General features: G+C 40.2%; 1 long non-coding RNA gene across 1 annotated transcript in view; it reads right to left on the reverse strand.

The window, feature by feature from the left end:
* The window catches only part of LOC307068486, a 207001-nt gene that overhangs the window by 24032 nt on the left and 169632 nt on the right, over window positions 1-13337 (reverse strand). The gene's annotated exons all lie outside the window — the stretch shown is intronic.

A 13337-nucleotide genomic window follows, 5' to 3' on the forward strand; every position in this document is an offset into this window, starting at 1 on the left:
TTGAGAGTGCAAATATTTCCAGTCTTAACTCTCTAAATAACTTACATATTACTGTGGATTTTTTACATCACTAGTTCTTTCTTAAATATCTATTTCCACTTTGAACAGGATGTAGTATATAAATATAGTCATAAAAATTCAAATAATACAAATAAAGTCAAAGCATTGTTAATTCTTTATGGATTGGTTTGTGCATCTTCCTCTGTCACTAGTTTATGAGCTCCTTAAGTGCTTGAAGGAACCATATATTATTCTTTCCTTGTTACCAGAAGCAAGCATAGATCTTGGCATATAATAGAGGAGTGATGGTCTGTTGACTGAGTGAATGAATGAGTACATAAGAAAATGAAATTACTTTCTCCAACTGAAGCTGCCTGCTGGGAAGGAGAAATGAAGACTAATTTTTAAATGTTGAGTGTCGCATGAGAGGCTAGGCCCTGTACGGTGAGTCATAATGGAGCTGTCCTGGACAATTAGGAAGCTTCAGAAGGGCTCTGAGCCCCTGGTAGTAGAGACAGTTGACATCTGGGATAACCTTGCCACAGTTCTTGCTGGCAAACATCTCCCTTCGTGCTACTGAGAAAAACTCAGATACATTAGGCCTTTCCTTCATTTTATTTTAAGATGTTATTCACTTTTCTGTATTTATAAAAATACAGGAGAAAAAGATAAGAATTATGTATACATGCCAATGAATAAAGGAACACATAATTGGAACTTCCCTGCTGGTGCAGTGGTTAAGACTCTGTGCTCCCAATGCAGGGAGCCCGGGTTCGATCCCTGGTCAGGGAACTAGGTCTCACATGCATGCTGCAACTAAGAGTTCACACACCACAGTTAAGGAACCTGCGAGCCGCAACTAAAGGAGCCTGCCTGCTGCAACTGGGGAGCCCTTGAGCTGCAACTAAGGAGCCAACCTGCTGCAACTAAGACCCGGTGCAACCAAATAAATAAATAATTAAAATTTAAAAAGAACACATAATTAAAGTAGGTAACAATATTGGGGGAGTGGGTAGTAAACTAGGCTCTGCATTAACAAAAGAAATCTAGGGCTTCCCTGGTGGCACGGTGTTTGAGAGTCCGCCTGCCGATGCAGGGGACACGGGTTCGTGTCCCGGTTCAGGAAGATCCCACATGCTGCAGAGTGGCTGGGCCCATGAGCCATGGCTGCTGTGCCTGCGCGTCCGGAGTCTGTGCTGCACAACGGGAGAGGCCACAACAGTGAGAGGCCCGCGTACCGCAAAAAAAAAAAAAAAAAAAAAAAAAACGGAAAGTGCAAAACTGTTTCCTATCCCAGACTCCTATCTTCCGTCTTACAATACTGTAACTGACACTTCAGAGAATCAAAGTCCACACCGTGTAGGATTTTTCCCACCAGTACAAAACACTGGCTCAAGGGCAAGTTCGAACTGGGTATTAATTCAGTTCAGCAAACATTTCCTGAGGCCAGGCCCTGTGTTAGCAGCACTAAACTCAAAGAGGAAGCATGCCATCACTGCTTTCAAGAAACTCAGATTCTAGCAAGACAGGCAAAGCACAAATGAAAAATAACAAGAAATACCTTCCATCTGCCGAAAGGCATGAGCTGCCCTCAAAAGAAGAACACAAGTTCACTGTGCAGAGTTGATAGGGAGAGCACAGGGGAGTTTATCAGAGAGAATGCACAAGAAGTCACCAAGACAAGAAAAAGCACATGATACACTCCAGGTGTGTCAGAGAAGGAGGGATAGGAGCTATGAATGCCCTCCAATGCCACAAGAAGTGAGGGCTTTATTCCATAGCAATGGAGCATGATGGGAGGTGTTTAAATAAAGAAGGAACCTATCGGGTGGTTGGGACTCCACGCTTCCTCCATGGCGGAAAGGGGCGGGGGCAGGGTTTGATCCCTGGTTGGGAAATAAGATCCCGCAGGCGCAATGGTGTGGTCAAAAAAAAAAAAAAAAGAAGGAACCTATCATGTAGAAGTCCTGTGAACAACTGGTGATAAGCAGGCATTGCCATTAATAACACACCACTAAGCAGTCCAAGTAATAGAGATTGAGAATTCAAGTGCAGCCTCTCCTGAGCTATACCACTCATAATGCAGGGAGCAGCAATCCTGGGCAAAGAAGACCTAAGATCCTCTGACCTGACAGTCACAACATTGCTCCAGCGGAACACGCTTGCAGACCTCCCACCACCATCTCTGTTGGTTCCGAGACTGCTCTTCTTGCCTGTTCCCAACCTCGCTCACTCTCCCCACTTTCTACCTCACCAAACGGCCCCAAGGTACAGGTCTCCTCCATCCTTCCAAAGCTCAATTTATGCCACTTCGCTTTTAAGAAAGACCCACGTTAGCGCCTGTTTTCCCAACCAAAAGAAATCCAAAGAGGTATCTATTTTCACAAAAAAAGGGGGTGAAATGAGAACAGTGCCCGGCATGTGTTGTGCAGCAGCCCGTACAGAGGCAATTCGCACTGTGGGCTGCAAAAGCGGGTGCAAGGGGCACCACCCAGCTCCTTCCTGGGAACCACACTCAGCACCTCAGCATCAAGCCACCATAGCTTTGAACTGTCACTGAGCTTCTGTACTTTAGCTCAATTTATTTTGTGCTTCCGTTGGCAAGATGTGTCCTATGGTCACTGCTTCTTCACTTTATGCCACTTCGGCTTATGAAAGGTTTCATGGGAACGCTCTGCTTTCAGTCATTGGGGGAAACCCATACTTATTGTCCTCCCGCCTCCCTACAGGCTACGCATCCACTCTCGGCCTGGCCTTTCCAGCTTTGAAAAGACAACCTGGCTCCGCCCACTACCGCCTATATACTGCAGTGAAAGATGAGGGGAGAAGCTGACAGGCAGACAAAAGGCAGCAGCAGAGAGTGAGGCCTGACGACAGACGTCGGAAGAGTTCCAGGCCCCTTCAACTTTTGAGATGTTTGGTATAATAAAAAATGTAGAAACACCTAAGGGATGGGATGAGAAAGAGCTCAAAATGGACTTCAGTATTGTTAGCATTTGTTAAATATGGGTGGTACATACACGGGGTACAATGTAATATTCTCCACTTTTCTCAGTATGAAATTTTTAATTAAAAAATACCAAAACAGGGTTTTAAAAATTAGAGGATATTTAAAATGTTTATACATTTGACAAGTTAATACAACACAAAAAAAATGAAATCTAATTGTGTAATTCACAAGGAAATCCAACAAATATTTAGAGTATTGTATCCTCAGGCATTACATGGCCTCCCTTTAAACTTCCTCAGCTCTCCCTCAGTGGGCTATAATTCCCAGTTTACTTTAAGGGAACTTCAATATTTAAGTTATGGTTGATGTTTATGTCCCTTATACAAACATGCATTAATTTGGGGAAATCAATTATCAAACAAATATCAAAAGTAATCATTTCTACATTAGTAATGTGACTTTGCCCATTAGAGATGAGAATGGAATTACAAGATCATCAGTCACTTATTCTATAGGCCAGAGTTGATGTTATTGGCATTTTGGGCTGAACAATTCTTTGTCGCGGAAGGCTGTCCTGTGCCTCATAAATGTTTCAGCAGCATCCCGGCCTCTGACCACTAGGTGCCAGGAGCACGTCTCTTGACTTACGACAACTAAAGATGTCTGTCTCCAGACATCAGCAAATGTCCCCTGGGGGGCAAAATCATTCCTGGTTGACACCTACTGATATAAACAAGCATATAGTGTTTGCTTGCCAAATAACAGCAACAGAAGATGGATAAATCCATGGATTCCAAAGGTCCTAGAATTAGCAAATCTTCTCTATAAAACTCCTAGCCCACATCTAGAAATATTACAAAAGGAAGCAAAATGAAAAGAAAAACTAACAACACATGAGCTAAAATCTTTACTAGGGACAGAACACAGCATAGTGATCCAAAGCACAGACTTGGAGCCAGAGGACTTACATTCAGAACTCACCAGCTGTCACTCACCAACTGTGTCACTCACCAGCTGTGTGACCTGGAGCAAATGACTTAGCCTCAAGTATCTCAACTTGCTCACCTCTAAAATGGCAAGGAGACAACTAATACCTACCTCCTATGGTTATTTATTTTCACTTAAGAATTAAGCGAAATAATACGTGTAAAGTGCTTAAAAGAATGCCTGGCATACAGTGAGTGCTCAGTAAGTGTTAGTTAGTGTTATTTCACTAAAATTCCATATTTTCAATTTATACAAAGTGGAAATCACTTTACAGATTTCAACATACAACACTGTATTTATAGAAAATAAAATATCATGCTATGTAACTACTTTATCTACTTGACAGAGGAATTATTTTCACCCATTTTCACCATCTCGGTAAAATAATAATGGTTATGATTATGCAATCATAATAATGATTATGCTCTCCAATAGCCACTGGAGAAACAAGTGTACTTGTACATCGCTGACAAAGACAAGCTAACCCCTAAAACGGGCTCTGAGGGGAGATCACAAAGCCTACCATCAACATTAATCACCAAACATATTAGCCAGGGATATCTCAATAAAAGTAACACAGAAGTAGAGATTAGGGACAGAATTACTAACTCCGGGAGCTATGAGGGAAGTGACTTAATTTCAAGAGTTAATGTCTCTGATATGTAGGCTCAGGTGCCCACCTCAGCACTGGATATGAAGATGCCTACCACAATTAATCAGGTCCCAACAGTTCATTTCTAACTGCGGTCTCCCTGAACCTCACTGTGGCTACTTCTGTAGCGTAGCTCTCCATACAAGGCAGGTCTCTGGTAACTCTCTTCTCTGGTTCTTCAGAAAACAGCATGACCTGGCTACACATACTCCTGAAGAAGTTCAAGCGTCTTCTTGAAAAACATAAAATAGAAACTGCCAGCCGAAGTCAAAGTGAGACAATGTCTCAAGCCACACTAAAATGGACTCTAAAAAATACAGAGATCTAGAAACTACCTCTATACGACGCCAGCACCAGACACACCTCGCCGTGCACCAGACACACCTCGCCGTGTAGCCGACACTCTTGGCCAGGATACACGGATACACCCGTGTCTACAGCATGCAACCCTGCCACATAGCAGACAGACACTGACCAAGCTGGGTCTTGTACAGCCTCTGCCATGGGGATAGAAAGGCCCGGAGAAGGGCGCTGAGTCGCTTAAACCCACCAGTGTGGGAAGAAGCACCACGTCCACCCATTGAGAAGGCCACCCCTATTTGCCTTGACTCTTTCTCTTCCTGTTAAAAATTATCCAACTTTCACCAAAAGAATACACAACACTAACTTTCTGCAAACTCCTGCCCCTGTGGGGAATGCACTCCTGGAGGATGTAACTTCACAGACAAAAAAGCTGGAATCAGTAACCAAGGTTCTAATTCAAATCCGGTCTAATTCAAATCCATTAACCCCTGTGATCCGTTGCCGATCTACAAAAAGAGCCTAACAGCATATTAGTCGTTTGACCAGCCAGCGTCCATCCCTTTTTCTGGTAATAAAAGTCCACAAATTCCCTCAGAGTAGGCACCTCTCCCCGCCTCTCAGTCAGCGTGGCTCTGGTGGGATCGACTCCGCCAAAGAGCCACGGGTGCCACGTGACCAGAACTGGCCAATCCCAGTCTCACAGCCTCAAACAGCGATTGGCTCCAGGTCAGACATGTGACCCCATAAGAGCCAATGAGACATCATGAGACTTTTGCTGAGGCTTCTGGGAAAGAGACAGGCGCTCTTTCCGGCTGAATCTAAACGCTGACAGGCTACAGGGGGTGAATATGCTACAGCCGATTTTCTAACATACAGTTCCTACAACTGAAGTCCATACAGGAAAAGGCAGAGTTGACTCGTGGGGAGAACCTGAGTCCTGATGACTTTACTTGAGCCCTGAATCCAGCTAGCTGTGCCTGACTTTGCAGTTAGGTGAGCCTAACTCAAATTTCTTTCCAGCTTAAGCCAATTTAGGTTGATATTTCAGGCAGCTGAAGCGAACTGATGTATATGTGTATATCTGATTAGTACCTCACAGGATGTGAAAAATAGAATGAACTGATAGCTGTCTTGTAAAACAGTGTATATATACATGATTATTAAAAACACTGGTCACAGGTATTGATTAATAATAACAAGTGCAAAGAGAAAAAAGTGGGCATGGGAGAGAAATGACTTAGTGTGATATGTGGTTATTCTGACTCTTGAAAATATTCCAAAACATTTGTTTAAACAATTTTATCATAAAGCTATTTCAGCAATAATAATAAGAATAATAACAAGAGCCATTTGCTGAATGCTTACTGTGGGCCAGAGGCCATTGAAATGACTATATTATGTAATCTGCTTGAGTCCTCATAATGACCTTACAAGGTGGATGTTATTATCATTCCCACTAACAGATAAGGAAACTGAAGCACAGACAAGTTAAGTTACTCACCCACAGTTACACTGTAAATAAAAGGCAGGATTCAAATGCAGACATTCTGATGCAGCTCGTGCTTTTAGCCAAGACACTGAATCGGAACCTACACTCAGAGTTCTAATGCTGTTCCCGTGAAGCAGAAACTCAAACTCAGGCACTCCCAAAAGCATCAAATGTGAATGTAATATACCACTATTTTAACCCTGGAAGAGTCTTAAGGACTAATTCCTACATAGTTCTGCATTATGAAAGTATACATATTTAACCACATTAGTGATTATCATTTTTTTAAAAAGTGTGAAAACCCTCACAAACCTCAACCAATTGCATCCTTTGGTTAAACAAAAGTCCTAGATGTTCCCAAGACTAAGAGGTATATTAATTAGTACTACCTTTCCAGAAAATAACATTTGCACCTTACACAAAGTCAACTTTATGAGGACATTCCCATCACTAAGTTACTTTTCACCACTTTTATAGAACAGAAACTTATTTTAAAATCTACCCATCTTAGTATAATATAAAAAAGAAAAAAATTTATGAACTGGACTTTCTCAAAATTAAACCTTTTTCCTTTTTGAAAGACACTATTATGTTAGAAGGATACGAAGCCAAGCTAAAGACTGAGAAAAAAACAACGGCAAGTCACATACCTCAAAAAGGATTTGTATCCAACTATATAAAGAATTCTCAAAACTCAACAGTAAGAAAACAACCCAATTAAAAGCTAGGCAAAAGATTTCAACGGCACTCCACTAAGAGGATCTAATGATGGCAAATAAGCACATGAAAAGATGTCCAATGGCATTAGTCATCAGAGAAATGCAAATTAAAACCATGATAAGATATTACCACATACCTATTAGAATGGCTAAATTAAAATCACTGATAGTGTCAGTGATGTGGAATAGGTGGAATTCTCGTACATTGCTAGTGGGAGAATACAAAATGGTACAGACACTCTGGAAAAAGCGTTGACAGTTTCTTATAAAGTTAAAAATATACTCACTATATCACCCAGCAATCCCCTCTCCCCAGAGACAGCTACCCTAGAGATAGAGAAATGAAAACTATGTTTGCACAAAAGTCTGTACACAAATGTTTACAGCAGCTCTATTCCTAAATGTTAAAAATTGGAAACAACGCAAATGTCCTTTAATGAGTGACAATGGAAAACTACTCAGTAATAAAAAGGAATAAACTTTCAATACATGCCATAACTTAGATGAATCTCAAAGACACAGTAAAAGAACCCAGTCTCAAAAGCTTACATGTATGATTCCACTTATAGGACATTCTCAAAAAGACAAAACTATAGGGATGGAGAAAAGGTCAGTGGTTGCAGAGGTTATAGGATGGGGACAGTTAACTATAAAAGGATAGCATCAGGGAATTCTGGGGGGTGATAATATTATTCTGTATTCTGATTGTAGTGATGGTTGCACAAACTACACGTGTTAAATTAACAGGATAAAAGAAAAAAGTTAGTTTCACTGTATGATACTTTTAAGAATAAAATTTTAAAATTATTTTTAAATATGAATCTCAATGTCACAATGGACACGGTTTTTAAAAACTAGAAAGAAATAAAGAAGGATACGTGTGTTAATGAAAGGAAAACCTGGGCTTCCCTGGTGGCGCAGTGGTTGAGAGTCTGACTGCCGATGGGGGGGACACGGGCTCGAGACCTGGAATGGGAGGATCCCACATGCCACGGGGCAACTGGGCCCGTGAGCCACAACTACTGAGCCTGTGCGTCTAGAGCCTGTGCTCCGCAACAAGGGGGGCAACGGCAGTGAGAGGCCCACGCACCACGATGAGGAGTGGCCCCTGCTCGCCGCAACTAGAGAAGGCCCTTGCACAGAAACGAAGACCCAACACAGCCAAAAATAAATAAAAAATAAATAAAAATAAATACATTTAAAAGGAAAACCTATACATTTCCCTTTCTGCAAATGTAGGTTTTCGAGGCAAGAGTAGAGCCTCAGAAAGCATGTCTGCAAACAGAACAATCACTAGTTCACTAAGTACAAAATGTAGGATAGTTTTGAAGAATCCCATCACAGCTAGATAATTGGTCCAGGACCAAAAGTAAATACTGGAAGAAAAATGAAATCAACAGTGTACCACAGAGGTGATAGGCAGACTGGCCTGGACTAAGACATGTTCAGTAATAGATAATAAGGGTGGTGATTTGTAAGCATCATTCTCATCCCACTGTGGACTTCCTTCTGCGACAGTATAAGGATACCACCAGATCATCTTGAAATCAAGTCATGAAATGTACTTTTATATTTTTAAAAATAAATTATTGTCCTTAAATTAACTATTCTTATTAATTTAATCAGGGTCCTCTTCTACTGCTAAAACATTAAATCTTATTTGATTAGAGACAGACTTCAAAAAATAAAAATAAACTGTGATCAAATAGCAGGAACAAACAGTAGTAGCTAAAATTTCTTCAATCTAAACTGAAGATGATTTCTGTATCTCTGTCTTTTACATTTGTCTCCATCAGGGGAAAAAATTATGTACCTCATAATTAACTTGGCTGGAATGAATCAGACTGCATTTGGAAAAGTTTCAGAAGACTAATGAGCTGTGATAAACAGTACCACTATCCACCTGAGCAGAAATTACTATACATAAGTTTCTTTACATAACTAACAAAACAAAAATTTAAACAAAAGAAGAACTACTAGAAAAATATTAGAGATTCATTGTTAAAGTCGGTAATTTGCCTCATACATTATGATTTTCCCTGTGGAAACCCAATTATTACCCTGAAAACAAGACCACGTTAGAAAGTAAATGCATTGTGACAAAAGAAAGAAAAGGCAGATTGATACATTATTAAAATAAATCACACGCCATACCCTGAGGAGTAAGGAAGCCATGGCAGAGCAGGCCCCCTTCTCCTCAATGGACAGCACAGCTGTGGGGAATACACTGCAGCTAGCAAAAGCGTGTCACACTTCCTCAGGGAGGAAGCAAGTTACAGCCCACTCTAGAGAGGGCGCCCATAAACTGACGGCCACGCTCAATACCCAACGTCCAGGCCACCCACAGGCTGACTGCAACCCAACTTTCCCACCATTCCCACATAGGCCCCAGGAACCGTCAGGCCTCTGAGGCTCTGCCAATGCCCTTCCCTCTACCCAAATATCCTTTCCCTCCTCTCTCCGGACCTCAATCCTGCCCAGCTCTAAATGAACAATTCAAGGCCTATTTCCCTAAGAATGCCTCTCTCAAAACCAAAATTACTTCCTAGAGAATGACCTGCCTCTTACTCATCCATTATCTTGGATTAAATACATCATGGAAGATGCCTTATCTGACCAACACAACTATTTTAGAAATAGGAGTCATGTTTTATACCAACTATGACATGACATGACAACCATTCAGCTCACTAAAACCATTTAATAAATACTCTAATTGAATTTCCGAAAGAGTTGACCTAAAATAACCTAAATGCTAAGCATTTCAAGAACTGTCCTGAACCAAATTCACTTCTCATTTGAATGCCAATGTCATAGACAGGGATGTTGTATTGTCTTTAAATGTACTTGCCTTTATCCAAAACTAGAATCTCTGATGAATCTATGGGACACACATGTAAAATATTCTGCAAAGTAAAAAAGCTTTATTTATTGTACTGTGCTTAATATTCAGCCAGACTTGCATTTTTCTATAAAAGTTATAAAATTACTGAGTATGCAAGAAGCATTAGAAGAGAGACTAAGTCTATTGAGAAGAAAACTGGAAGCGAAGGTCATCAATCATTTTCTACTTTCAATAATCTCTTTCATAAAGAGGTAAATTCTCCTAAATTCCAGAATGAATAGAATTCAATACTGCAGAGTAAAATGCTTGAAATACATAAAATAAACATCTTGATGGACCTTCCACCATCTCTTTTAGTAAGTTAAATTATAAAAAAGAACCCTAAATTTAAGAAAAGTTATATCAAGAGCTAAAATTGAGATTTTTTTTCCATCTATTACTTTGATTATCCTGACCCATTTTTGAGAACTGTCAGCAATCTGGATCAATAATTCCAAATTATTTCTTGAAGAGAGTGAGATTCCTCCCAAGTCATTTAACATGCTTATTAATCAATAAAGATATGAAAAAACAAAAAAACCCATATTTATGAAGCAAGCAAATTATATTAAAAGACTGACTTTGAGAAAAGTTTGCTGCTTGCCAAGAAAATTTTATAATTATAAAATATTTTCTGTCATTTGTATTTCTGCATTTTCCCTTCCAGATTATCTGTGTAGCCTTGTAAACACATCATAATCCAAAGCAGTGGAGCTTTATAAATAAAATATAAATGAACGCAAGAGAGCCAACTGCATAATTAAAACAAAAGTGTACTGGGCTTCCCTGGTGGCACAGTGGTTGAGAGTCCGCCTGCCGATGCAGGGGACACGTGTTCGTGCTCCAGTCCAGGAAGATGCCACATGCCGCGGAGCGGCTAGGCCCGTGAGCCATGGCGGCTGAGCCTGCGCATCCGGAGCCTGTTCTCCGCAACGGGAGAGGCCACAACAGTGAGAGGCCCGCATACAGAAAAAAAGAAAAAAAAAAAGCATACCAACACCACGACAACCATCATCCCAATCAGATTACAAAATAGCAAGCAGATTATAAAATTATAGTCTACAAGCATACTTTTTAAACTATAAATCTATATGTACTGAATATCTTATATAAAAAGCCAAGAGAGAGAGATGAAACAAAATATGAAAAGTAAATATCTCCTTCCCCAAAACCCTAACTCCATTCCAGTCATGAGGAGAACATCACACAAACCCAAGTTGAGGGACAGTCTATGAAATACATGAACCAGGACTCTTCAAAATTGTCATTAAAAAAAGGAACGTCTGGGACGTTCCTGTTGGTGCAGTGTTTAAGAATCCATCTGCCAATGCAGGGGACACGTGTTCCAGCCCTGGTCCGAGAATATCCTGATTGCCGCAGAGCAACTAAGCCCGTACATCACAACTACTGAGCCTGCGCTCTAGAGCCCACGAGCCACAACTACTGAGGCCACACGCCGCAACTACTGAAGCCCGCGCACTCTAGGGCCTGTGTGCCGCAACTACTGAGCCCAGGTGCTGCAATTGCTGATGCCTGCGCACTTAGAGCCCATGCTCCGCAGCAAGAGAAGTCACCACAATGAAATTCCGTGCACCACAATAAAGAGTAGCCCCCACTTGCCACAACTAGAGAAAACCCGCGTGCAGCAACAAAGACCCAACACAGCCAAAAATAAACAATAATAAAAATAAATAAATAAAGGCATCATCACATAAAAACAAATGAGGAAATATTTTTTTTATAAAAGAATAACTGGTGGGGCAGTGGTTGAGAATCCTCCTGCCATTGCAGGGGACACGGGTTTGAGCCCTGGTCCGGAATGATCCAACATGCTGCAGAGCAACTAAGCCCATGCCCCACAACTGCTGAAGCCCCCACGCCTAGAGCCCGTGCTCCACAACAAGCGAAGCCACCACAGTGAGAAGTGCGTGCACTGCAATGAAGAGTAGCCCCTGCTCGCCGCAACTATAGAAAGCCCACACACAACAACGAAGACCTAACGCAGCCAAAAATGAATAAATTAAATAAATTAATTTAAAAAAAAGAAATTAAGAGTCAAAAACAAACTAAAGAAATAAAATATATTTTGGGAAGAAATAGGAAAAATTATACATGGACTTGATATCTGATAGTATAACTATTAGTATTACTGAATTATCTTCTTAGGTGTGATAATGGTATTATGTTTATGAAGAAATATGTCCTCATTCTTAGGAGACACATGATGAAGTATGAATGAAATGCCATCTAAGATTTCTGCCACTTACTTTCATCTGGCTCAGGGAAAAAAAAATTCTATCTATTTGACAGAGAAAGAGAGACAAGGCAAATTATGACATAACGCTAACAATTGGGTATTGATTGTACTATTCTTACAACTTTGCTGTAGGGGTAAAGATTTTCATAATATAAATTAAACTAACAGTTTTCTTTAACTTAAAAAAGATTCAAAACCCAAACTAATCCAGAAGTTATAATCTTCTCGTACATATAAAATACATTTTATTTTATGCTGCTTAACTCATCTCCTCCAAATTAAAAAAAAAAAAATTGAAAAGGGGTGACTTATTTTACATAGTAAGGAATTATAGCTAACATCCAGGAGTAATATTTAGGTTTCCTTCAAATTGATATTGAATACAGTCTTTTTAATCATCTGAGCAGTTTATACTGATCTTGGGCTCATTAATTGCTAACTTACCTAGTTTTTTTAAATAAAAATGTTTATTTGAATACAATTACCTTATCCCTTAAAGAAGCTGGAAAGAAGATTAAATAACCCAGAAGACACAGTTGGAAACTGTAAAGAAGTATAAGAAAGAGAGTCACTGGCAGAAGAGAAGAGCAGATCTCTTGCAAAGCTGCATTCCAGGTACCCTGCCTGGGTCAGACATAGTTCATCTTGAGCCGAAGATCCAGTAGAGACCCATCTGCCCAAAATGCCTTTCTCCAACTGAGAAAGAAGTGAAAATGCTAAGACATATGAGAACATTTGTTGCTGTCTACAGCTAATTGAACCAGAAACCTTTAATACCATTTCTAGTCCTGAAATTCTATTATTCTACATAAAACACCTTTGAAAACAAGTATATATTATCATTTCACACCCATTAGGATGGCCACTATGAAAAAAATAGAAAATAAGTGTTTGCGAGGATGTGGAGATATTGGAACCCTTTTACATTTCTGGTGGACATCAAACAGTGCTACTGCTATGGAATACAATATGGGGATTCCTCAAAAAATTAAACACAGAATTACCATATGATCTAACAATTCTTCTGGGTATTTCCCGAAAGAACTGAAAGTAGGGACCTGAACAGATATGTATACACCCAAGTTCACAGCAACAT

The sequence above is a fragment of the Hyperoodon ampullatus genome, assembly GCF_949752795.1.
Source record: "Hyperoodon ampullatus genome assembly, chromosome: 19".
In the NCBI taxonomy this organism is placed as follows: Eukaryota; Metazoa; Chordata; class Mammalia; order Artiodactyla; family Ziphiidae; genus Hyperoodon; species Hyperoodon ampullatus.